The 12,299-nt window shown below is 37.8% G+C and overlaps 1 protein-coding gene across 4 annotated transcripts in view; it reads right to left on the bottom strand.

Moving 5' to 3' along the window:
• FIGN (fidgetin, microtubule severing factor) overlaps positions 1-12,299 on the bottom strand; it is a 127,200-nt gene that overhangs the window by 106,049 nt on the left and 8,852 nt on the right. The window lies entirely within an intron of this gene.

Below are 12,299 nucleotides of genomic sequence, written 5' to 3'. Positions count from 1 at the left end.
AGGGGGTGGGGGGGGGGGAAAAGAGTGTGTCAAGGATTCATGGTCCTTCATCTTTGCAGTAGAGCAAACACGTCTCTCAGTATAACGACAGACAGCTGCTTCCACTTTCTAATGTGCCCTAACTTAGATCACTGAAAGAATTGTCAGCACTCAGAGAAACACACAAAGATAACACAGCCAGCTGCCATGAAGGGGGAAAACAGCACAGCTCAGAAGAAATGGGATTTGTTCCATTTGCATGATGCTGGCTCCCTTGGGCCCCTTTCTTTCAAATCCAAAGCACAAAAGACAACACTTAACATATTTGCTTAAAGATGACAACCTCATGTTGATTTCATTTGGATGTAACAGTGTCAGGATTACAGATATAAGAATATATTATATCTGTAACAGAGACTGACAAATGTATCCATCAGTGAAACTGTCTGATTCATCTGCTTATACAGCCATTTTACCATCCCAAGGGTGCCATCTAAGTAGTAACTTTAGAAGACTGAAGGTCTAATTTTATTACACCACATTTCAACCTACTAAACAATATTATTTCTAAAATAGATCATTTTTATTGGAAGTCTCCCTGATGAAAAATCCAGTAGACACCAGAGAATTTATGAACTGTATGGGTCCTTTGAACTCAATATACTGCCCATTTTAAGAAACTTTCTTTATATACGGTCAAACTCTAAGATCAAATAATTGAATGCAAGTTAAAATATATTTAATAATAGTACCTATTTTTATATTACATCATGGTCTGTCGCTATTTGAATAGCCCTTTCTTAGAGCCCTGTCACTGTTTACTACTAAGACTGCTCTAATGTACTCTTACCTCAGTCTTGTATCAATTCTTCAATAGGCACACTATAAATAAATATTGTTCTCCAATACATTGTGGCCATCTTCACAATCTTATTTCTGTTTTAGGTATTTATTGAAAAGGCAAAAAGGCACATGAATGATTTAAAATTAAATAGGCTACCCACTAGTTATTACAATATAGCACAGTTCTGGAAACAGAGATCCAATCCAAAGTGTGCAAGCTTCTTCTGTAAGTCTACTGTCTGTAATGTCTTATGGATTGACCCCTTTTCTAATCAAATGAAACAATTAGGCAATGGTTTGATTTTGTTTCCAAATGCATTACTCTGAATTGTTTAAAGGGGTTCTTTCCCCCCTCCTCAACTCCGCCAAGTGACAATGCATAATGAAATGCTTGCTACATGGGCTGCTTTGTCCAGAGGAACTCTAAACTGCTTGTTGCTATCTGCTGGCACATAAGAACTGCACAGTAATTCACTAGATTGGAGTTGTTTTGCAAAATGGAGTTAACTGCTGTACGTGGAATTTCAGCACAGCAGATGGTTACCAATCATTATTTTTAATTTGTTTAGTTAAAGAGGCAAAGAATACAAATGAAATAGGAAAAGATTAGTAACACCAGCTTTTCAATAAACTTGCACTAGATGAAGTACTCAAATATATTTATTTGCTTCCAAATTATAGTGAAGCTAAAAAGCAAAAAATAAATAAACCCCAGAATTTATACAAAAGAAAAAAAAAGGACATTTAAAATGGGACATTTATTGATCAATCATGCTGTTCAAGAACTACACTACATTTTAAATATTGGAGATGGATTGTAAAGTTTCCAAAGGTAAATTGTCTCTATTCACATCTTGCCATCATTCAAGTTTAAATCACTCTCTTCTGTAAGTGGCTCCGTTGTTCGACTGGAAATGGAAAAGGAACCATTTATGGACAAGTGCACATGAACAGAAATTAAGCTGTAAATATCTGGGCAGGACCATTATTGGAGTCTAGAAACATCTGGGGCTGAAACCCAAGCAGAGCCCCACTCCCTCACCATTCAGGTAATTTCTTTGATTTACAATTTACTGTTTTTATTTAAAATGGCTTTAAGAGAATTGTGGAGTCTGAATTTTACAATAAAAAGAGTTTTGCTTTAGCTTTTATATGTAGAGGAAGAAAACAAACAAACAAACAAACCCAACACTTCCTCACCCTTCCCTTGAGAGGTACAGCCTTTGTGCTGCAAGGAACAGCACTCGCACCTTTCTAAATTCAGACAAAGGCAAAAATATTGCAAGAAAAAATGCCCAAACATCTCACTGTATATTTTAAGCCTATGTTGGATTGTTTAGATATGCAATATCTTCCCATTAAAATTCACTTCTAAGGAATCTTATACATGATTGTTTTTGAATGAACAAACACATAAAAACCCTTAACAATTCATGTATTTGCCGCACATTCATTTGTCCCCGCTATTTCGATCCACCTGAGAGTCAATTTACCTTACCCTTTTTCCATATTACGACAGCTGAGATCAGTAGAGTCACTGGGGCTTGACAATCTCCCCTCCCCTAACCCCCATCTCAGCCCTGCTATAAAAAGGGAAGGGACAACAGATACAGCATTCTCCATAAGAACCTCTTCAGCTCTGGAACTTACTCCCACTTACTTCAAAATAACCTAAATTTGTCAAGTTTCAAGGCACTCTATAAAAGCCATCTATTTGATAGGGCTGTTGAGAAAGCATGTGTGCGCTAGCTTTTAGTCAGAATGTGCTGGGTACATGCTGCTGTGATATCTATCATATATTGGCTGTTAGAGTAATTTTTTACTTTTATTTATTTATTTTTACACTAGACTATACTGTGGGTAATATTCTGTGACTAAAATATAGTACATGCAGTATAAAATAATACTGTATTTATGAACAATACTATATTTAGAGTATATTTAAAAACAAATACAAACCCTTAACTGCATTTCTGGGCATCTCCTGCCACAAATATAGCCATAACATTGCACAACAAAGCAAGGAAAATGGTTAAAAATGAAGTTTTCTGGGTGTTATGCTTTGTCATTTTATTGAAGTTTCTATGTCGTGCAGTCTACCGCACAGCCTCAAAGTGCAATGCTGCAGAGAGAACAAGTTGGGTTTTGGGACTTGTGTTAAAGTGACACATAGGTCTCAACCTTGGGGGAGAGAAGGGCGTATCACACAAGTCATGAAGTAGTTTTCATCAATGTTTTTCCTGTAAGTTATGTGCTTTGGTCATAGATGATCAAGATGCAAGAAAATGATTGAACAATTTCAGGCTCTGTCAGAATAAAATGCTTTCTACTTTCTCATCAAATTAGTATTACGTTTCAAGTGTTGACCATCCATTCACACTATGCAGCAAGAGAAAAGTAGTTTACATATGTGACTGCTCGGTAAATTCCTAGAGTGCATCCCACATGTTAGTGATTGCTGACTGCCAAACTTACCTGTTTGGCAGGCCTTGGCTTAGCTTCACCAATGACAGTGATATTTGATTTTTTTTTTTTTGTTTAAATAGTGCACTCTAACATGACAGAAAGAACTGCCTGACAAAGGAATTAAGCACAGTTTAGGTGACCTACAATATGAACTAAAGTACACCCTTAAGCTTGTAATTCCTTTCTTAAGATTCTGCATCATTCTTTATTATGGTCTGTAGAATTAAAGTTGTATTTCCTTACTTTTGAGCATTCTCCACAGCTTTAAATATAAATGTAAAGAAATCAGGTATTTGTGTGTACTTAACTAAGCAAAATTTGTCTACCATAACTCACTTATCTGTGTAATAACCTAGAGGGCTAGGTTCAACCTCAAAGAGGTATGTTTTCCTTTATGAAGCATACATATTCAAACCGAAATTCAGTATGAATTGGCAAGAAAACATCCAGAAGCATTTGAGCACTAAAACGTCCAAATTGGAAACAAACCAGTAAAATTATGTGCTTGGTTAGTGACACTTTGTATGAAAGAATCACAACTGGACTTTGGGAAGGGGTAGAGTGGAGGGTTATGTCGTTACACCAAATCCTCTACATCAGGGGTCAGCAATGTTTTTGGGCAAAGTGCAAAAAATACCCACAACCTTAACTTGTAAGAGTTTGGTATGCCAAGGGTGGATGGCAGAAGAGCCACAAGGGGCCCAATCCTTGTTGTGGCAGTGCAGCCCTTGCCCCTTTTCTGCCATCCACCCCGAGGTGCACGTACCAAGCAAAATGCCTTTGCATGCTCCACTCTGGCACCCTGCTGCGTTCTGTCTCCCCCCGCTCTATATTTACAGGTTCAAAAGAAATCCTGAAATAAAATACTGGGCCTGACTCCTTTCTGTATCACTAGCATTATACACTGTAGCAACATAGATTTTTTATAGTGGATCCATGCCATCTTAAGCCTGAAGTGGTAATGATAATCATGTTCCCCAACTTAGATTCTGAATGTTTGATTAAACTTATTTGTCTTAAGCCAAGACAAGAAAACAGCGTGTGATATTCAGAGAAACCAAATAGGGAGACAACTAAATCTAGGAAACAGGAGAGCTACTGGTTTTAGCCCTGCCAGAGTTTCTTATTATCTACATTTTTAGATGAGATAAATGTTCAAGTTTCATGTATCAGAACAGCAGCCTTGACTTGTGAAGGAGTCATTCTTACTCACATGAACAATCCATTGGTTTAAAAGATATCCATTAATTATTGCCAGTGAAGTGACTATATCATAGTTGATTTGATACTTTAACCTTGTAGATGGTGTCATTAGAAGAAGGGAAAAAAACAAAGAGCAACACTAACCACTAACAATGCCAGGATATTTGACTTCACTATGCATTTCCCATTTTAATTAAAAGGAATGATATAATAGTGCTGCCATTAAACAACTGCACATCCCATTTCTAAAGAGGTTACTGTTATATTATTTTACATTTAATACAAACATTTTAACTTGCCATCTCTCCAATGATCAAGCACTTGAGCATTATATTGCCCTCTAGGGGCTGGATGTCTGCCCAGTTAATTTTCTGACATTTGTAAAATACTGAAGAAGTTGTACTGATTGGATCCATGCACACCACACAATCTTCTTTTAAAATACATATTCTCACTTTTTAAAAACATTAATATGAACAAAACCTATAAAGGATTCCCATCTACTATAAATAGAGTAAATAACACAAGATGGCACCCATGAAAAAAAATCATTTAATCAGCTTATAGATGTTGAAGCACAATGCCTAAAATGTAAATAGGATTTCAAACATACTTCTCTTTTTGAAAACAGCAGAAATCTCTACCATAAATCCGTGAAAACCCCAATTATAATTTATCTAGAGCATAGCATAAAAAAAAAAAAATCTGTAACACTGACATCCACTGTTAGTTGCATGGAAATGAATGTTTAGATCCCCTATGAATAGAAATATTTTGGAAAATAAATTTAAGGCCAAATTCTGTCTTTGAATGCACAGACAAGGCTTTAATAGAGTTATTCAATTTACATGACTTAAGAAGATAGCCCATAGAATGCCTAACTTAGCGCTACATGTATCTTTGAGCTGTACTCGGTCTAGAAATTCTTTTTCCTTAAACAACACATGGATTTTCATTCGTCTTATCTTCCTGTTGACAGCAAACAGGTACTATTACAGGTTCCATGAAACAAACTTGCTTGCCCGAAATCCTGCATGTAACTATCCAAACCTTAAAATCCTATACTAATAATTTATTTTAAGGCATAAAAGAACTACCTCTTGAAAGCAGTCATCCTAAGAAAATCATGCATATACAAGGTTTGATTTTTTGGCGAGTTTTGCTAGGTAATGAACAGTTCATTGGCTCTCCAGTTATCAAGTCTTTTATATAAAAGTGACCATAAAACAGACTAGTCTGATATCTGTTGGCATTTAAAAAAAAAAGAAAAAAGACCTCCCAAACTCTTACAATGCAAGAGGAAAATAAAAATAAAAAAGAAAATAAATGTTCACCTTATAAGGAATAGTTAAATGAAAAATTAACATCATTAAATGGAAGCTTCATAATACAGTAGTATCCATCCACGCTTGGATATTCCTGTAGAAATTATTATTGTATGACACACTATATAAAATCAGGTCCACCTGGCAGAGGTAAAAGAAAGAGGGAAATCAGTTGTTAACATCCACTAAATGTCTGCTGCAGTTGTCTTCTAATTAAATCTGTGGAGCACAGTCACTGAGCTGTACTATAATGATTTGCTTGGGCTGTATTTTCCCCTTTTGTTTTTCCGTCACATACTCTCTTTTCATTATTTCTTTCATTCCCTTCTACTGCTTAGCAGATACCTTGGACCTTTTATAAAGAATAAGAAAAGGGCTTCTTACAGATTCCATGCCAAGGTATGCATTAGTCACTGGCCATGCTACATTCCCTTCACCCATCTTCTGAAACGCTGTTCATCAACTTCTGAATTCTTTCTAGTAAGAAGTACCAAAAGCAAACAAACAAACAAGCAAGCAGGCACGCACTCCCCCCACCCCCCAAAAAAAAAAAAAAACCAACCAACAACTCAACCCTCCCCCAGAACTAGGTTTCTCTTACATAACCCAGTCTTGCTTATTATAGTTTGGGGCAGAATTATTTTATTATTAAGTCAATGGTGTGCAACAAAATATTTTCCTAAGTTTCACTACTTACTGTGGCCAGCTGTTTAGAAATGACAACTAAAGCCATTGCAGTTGGGCTCATTATTAGCCATTACAAATATAACCATTTACTGATATTCAGAATATTCGTTACCCAGTGGGCTCATCTACATATGCAATTAGTGCACCTGAATAAACTCTGGCGCAGTTTATGCCAGAGTTCATTGCTCCCACAAGCAGCATTTACACATGTGCCTGAGACCACAGCACATTGAGCTGGGGTGGCACAGCCCCAGTTAGCAGGAGGCCTGAGGGGTCAGCCTGCTAGCCTGGGGCTGCTCCGACCCAGTTCAAGGTGCTACAGAGAGTAGAAGGGTGCTACAGTGTGGCTAGCCAGCAGGTCACCCTCGCACTCTAGCGTCCCTGTGCCCCAGCCAGCTCCAGTCACTGTCTACACGCGTGTTGAGGCACAGCAAATAACTCTCTTGTAGGATAGTACTTGTGTCTGGCAGTACTATCCTATGGCAGAGTTAAATTAGCTTACTCCAAACTTTTAGCACTGCTCATATAGATGGTGACACTTTACTGCTGAGCTAATTAGTCAACTCCACAGTAAAGAGCACATATAGATGACTCCAGTGAGGATGTGATTAAGTGAATGCATGTTTCTGATCAGTTTAAGAATAGAAATCTGTAAGGTCAGATTTAGAGACGGAAATAAATTAAGATCAAAATCTATCCCCTCTACCATGAGACTACAGTTCACATGATAAATGACATAACAGATATTAAACTTATTCTATCCTTTATTTTATCCAAAGATTGATTGATGCATAAAATGCTGGTAGGGAAGTAAGCATAGGCAGATCTAAGATTTTGAAAAGGCAGGTGCAGGAGATACCACTGGTGCCACAAAAAGTTGAACCCTCCCTCCCCCAATGAGGACAGATCACTCTAGGGCAGTAGCTGCTGGAGACTTTCTTGAGTCTTCAAAGCAAATAAGATTGCCTCCCCTGACTTGCTGTCAACGCCAACTCCCCTCCAGCATAGATATCTCCCATCCCCTCCTATTTCCCCTTCCCTCCCTCTAGCAGGGGTTGTCCAAGGGTTGCCTTTAGGCATAGGTAGGTGGGACCTGCTCACCAACGCCATTGTCCCTGCTGGCCCCATGGAAGGGAAGATGCCAGAGCCTCTCCTGCCCCACTCCAGCTGGAGCTTTTGTGAGTGGGAGTGTGGGGTGCCAGGCTTAACTAGAGACATTGGTAGAAGGCAGGTCCCCTCTTCTCGGTGTTCCTGCTACCTGCCTGGTCCTCTCAAGGGCCTCCTGGTGGCTGGGAGCTGGTGCTAGAAGGGGGAGGGCTGCCCACTGCTGCCATCCCCAGGCTAACCCAGCACCCCACACAGCCACTTCCCACAGTTGGAGCCCTCAGGCTGGCAGGAGAAATGCAGCGGAGGTGCAGAGAGAAGGGATCAATTTGCTGCCACTGCCACTGAGTTGAGCACCCTGCACAGATGCTCACTGAAGCCTCAGGCTGGAGCATGACAGGAGCAGCCCTGACACTCCCCCCATGCAGCTGAAAACAGCAGCAGCGGGTGGGTCACCCCTTCTCCACCTACTCCCTGCTTGGTCCCCGCAAGGTGTGTCATAGCAGCTTGAGGCTCCAGTCATGCTTCAAACTCTGCAGGGGAGCCAGGCATTCAGGATGCAGAGAACTGAAGAGCTACACTGCAGAAAGGGGGTGTGACTACACTACTGCACCCACCTGCCCCCAGATCCACCTTTGGATGCCAGCAAGACTCCACTGAATTGACTGGCCTTTAGAATCATTTATAATCACTGTATTCTTTAGAGAAGTTTAAATAGAAGAGTTGCCCAATAGCTGGAGGAAAGTAATAGAAGGCTTTGAAAGAAGCAGTGGGGAGGGTTTCTAATTTGCAATGTCTGTTCTACAATCAGTCAGGTCTGAATTATGGTATCACAAATGAAGACTGAGTGGTATCAGGTACATAAGCAAGTTTTTTTCATCATATCCTAAACTTTGGGGCATGGGTGGAAATATTCTACTGTATTTTCTTGCATAAACTTCCCTCCCCCCAAAAAATATAGCTGCTGTAAATTGGGGTGCACATTATATGCGAGGAAATACAGCAATAGCTATTTCTGCTCCTTGAGGAGGGGGCGGGGAGTGGGGGAATGATAGTAAAGCTGCATATGCAGCACAATGAGTATATAGGACTCCCTAGCTACTGACTGAAAATTTTCTCTTCCCTTGTCCCCCTCTCCGAGGCAGAGGCTCAGGTGCATAAGCTGCTGCTCAGTTACTCACTGCTAATTACCAGTATTGTCAAGAAAAAAAATTTTTTTCACTCTGCCTTTCAAAAGCAAGATGTATATTTTTTGGGGGGGCATGCCACATGAGGAAAAATATGGTATGTATACCATGGACTGAATTAGTTTGGATCAGGTAAGTGGCACAAGATACAGAGCAGTGTGCATGCCAAGAAAGTCGGGGTATATTTAAGCTATCCGTTACCCAATGCCCCTATGTAATAGTCTTATATACCCCTCTTACCTATTCAGCCCCTTCAGAACTTTGCAGTGTTGGGACAAAATAAAAATGACACAACCTGAAATTTAATGAAAGAGGAAGAATGATGGGAAATCACTTAGGACACCCAAGCTTTTCAGTGCAATAGGGCAGCTAATTATTTGGTTTCATTTACAGCAGACCCTACTATTTGTATGCATAATAACAACATTGTTTTCCTCCCTTAATGAAAGAATCAACCTTCAACAAAACTAGTAGGAAAAAAATTATTTAAATAGGTGTACATGTACACATAGCACTGTGTAATTGCCTGTAAAAAGGTTGTCTCATAGCTGCAAGATTTCTATACAGAAACCAGTTCAATCTAGCCTAGCTGACTTCTGATTATTATTGGAAACTTATTATTTTAGGACATACATCTTTACAGAAATTACGTAGCATTAAGGAACACAACACCCATAATTGTTTTAAAAGGTGTGAGAGGAAGGGGTAGTAGAGGAGTAAAACCAAGGAGAGATTCTGCAATTAGAGTAACATTATTATTTCAGTGTTTTGCTAACTGACTAAAATGCTTAAAGTTTACAAAATAAGTTTGGACCTTCCTCCATCCATATTTAAAAATCAACTTGCCGCTTACTTTAAAATCTACTTAAGAGGGCCATTTATTTTGTTTCTGCTGTCTTTCAACTCCCTATCCCAAAAGAGAGATCCAGCTCTCTACTCCGTGACAGAAGTGAAACCCTTGTTAATGCCATCATCTGGCATGTCAAGACAGACAGATATTATAAATCAAAAGTAAGATACAGTCAAAATGTCCAATGAATACAAAATCCAAGATGTCCTGCTAAGACATATCTACAGCCTGGTATCAAGCAGTGTTACATGTCCACATCTTCAAGTGCAATTAATGGAAGTCTCAGGGATTTAGCAACTCTGATACCTCAGCATTCAAAAAAATTAAGACCCAACTTGAACTTGCTAAGTTAACCTTGGGTAACATCATATTAAATTTATCTCCTTGGAGACCCCAGATTTTGTGAGAGGGAGGGAAGAACGAAACTGCACCTAGTTGCAGCACAAACAAGTCACACTACAAATATAACAGTTTTTAACCTATAAATGATAGGAGTATTTTTATTATATCTATTTTAAAGAGTTGAAATGTCTCAGAAGACATATATTCTATTTATACTAAATAAAACAATATTTTCCCTTTACTTAAATCTGGTTTGAAAACTGCCACTTAAAAATGAATATACATGTCACTCACCTACTCATTAATCTATACCTTAGAACTCACACCTTTGAGCTTAGTAACTACCGCAAAACAAATAAAGTTACATTAAAGTAACTGCTAGAACAGCTGCTAGAACATTGTCTTCACAAGCATGTAGTCATCTGCAGTTTACATAGATATATTTCCATCTAAATCAAAGTTTATCAATCCATCTATATACTCCACAATAAAAAAAAAAAAAAAGTGTCTATGAAAGTGTGCCTGTGTTATCACAGTGTCAGAGACAGATTTATCAATAGACATATAAACAGGTAAATTGTGAAAGGTGCTGCACGTGTCTAGCCAATGGGATTTGCAGAAGCTTAGCACCTCAAAAGAGAGGATACCAACCATAACTAGAATGCCATGCGTGTTAATCTGAAAGGGGTCAGAAAAGCCTAAACGCCAGCATTATGGTAGTAGCTATACTAGCATTACTGTTGAAATTGTTGAAAGGAAGACTGGGGAGGGGGGCTGTGGAAAAATACGCACCCGCGTGTGTTTTACACCCAAGGCACAGTGCTTGTGAAAGGCTAAAAAATAATGTTTTTAATAAGATCAAAATAAAGGATCACAAGGTATTAATTACTGTATCAGCAGTTTCCAAAATATATTTACCCTTTTCTCTTGTTAAAATGCTGACATAAGAGATTATGAGTTATCAAAATTCACTCTACACACATGAACAATAAAAAAGCACCTTTAAGAAAGAATGTCTATCCAATATTTACATTTGTTTTAAAGCAATGCCTGTAAGTATACATAATTATATTTTTCTTCAGTACTGCTTAAACAAGTGATAAACGCACAAAACATTTTATAAAATTATAGATAAAAGAGTCATTTTAAGATTTATTTAAGCTCTATAATTAGCAAGTAGTTTATAGTCTTGTCCCATATTCAAAACATTTATTTTTGCAAGTTCAAAACTAGAGACTGAATTACTGAAAATTTCAGTTGGTACCTTTTCTATGCCTTCATGTTAAAATGTTAATCAGATTCTGCATTTGTAAATGCATTCATTTAATTTTGAATTTCTGTCTTACTCAATTACGTACATAAAACAATCATGTAAATTATAAATTCCCCACCAAAATCCATACATCTTTAAATAATGGTGAAAGCAACTCTATTTGTTACACTCTTTTTGTACTTCCTATGAAATTGTCTATGTAATTCCTTATCTTCTAGGAATAAATATAAAATCCCAAATATACAGATTTATTCAGCAAAGCAATGTGATGCTATTCTTTTAGGTTCCATCACTGAACACTGAGAAGAATAAAAATAATTCTCGCATAGTAGTCAAATAGATCAAAAAATTATTTTGAAAACTCTGTCTAGAGCATGTAGCCAACAACTGCCGATGACACGGGATTCAAAATAGGATCAATTCTCTTCCTTCTCAGAAACAATATTGTAAGCATCCGAGTACCCAAGGACATAAAAGAATAGTTACTTTTCTAAGCTCTTTTGATATGTCTCTCCATGTCCATCTATGAGTAATGGGCAAAATCTCTTTTGAAAATAAATAGTACACCTTCAAGTGTGTTCAGATGTACTGGAATGTCCAGCAAGGATGTGTGTCAGTTTTCACTTAAAAAGAATGCTTCGTTTTTAAAATTATTGTAGGTACTTTATATCAGTCAGTTCCTGCAAACCTTACTCCTCCAACATAGACTCAAAACATGGATTTCTACATATCAACATGGGCGGCTTAAGAAAAAAAAAAAAAAAAAAATCAGACTCGTACTGAAGAGGTGTGGGTTACTTAGACTGTGTGGTGACAATAGCCTAACAAACTAAGTTCACACTTTTAATATGACACACTGAAAGGTTAATGTTACAGTATATAACAGTTACTTTTCATCTATAAGCATAGCTGTCACCACATGTTTAAATAGCAGTACTATCAGCTTACAACAGTCAGAATGACAATACTGATACTACTGTAAAAGATTAATTATTTTTGTATATAACATTTTTCTTCCCTTGCACCCTCTGCCATCAGTC

Source organism: Alligator sinensis, unplaced genomic scaffold (genome assembly GCF_000455745.1).
Source record: "Alligator sinensis unplaced genomic scaffold, ASM45574v1 scaffold738_2, whole genome shotgun sequence".
NCBI lineage: Eukaryota > Metazoa > Chordata > Crocodylia > Alligatoridae > Alligator > Alligator sinensis.
This window is presented reverse-complemented; position numbering and strand designations above follow the sequence as displayed.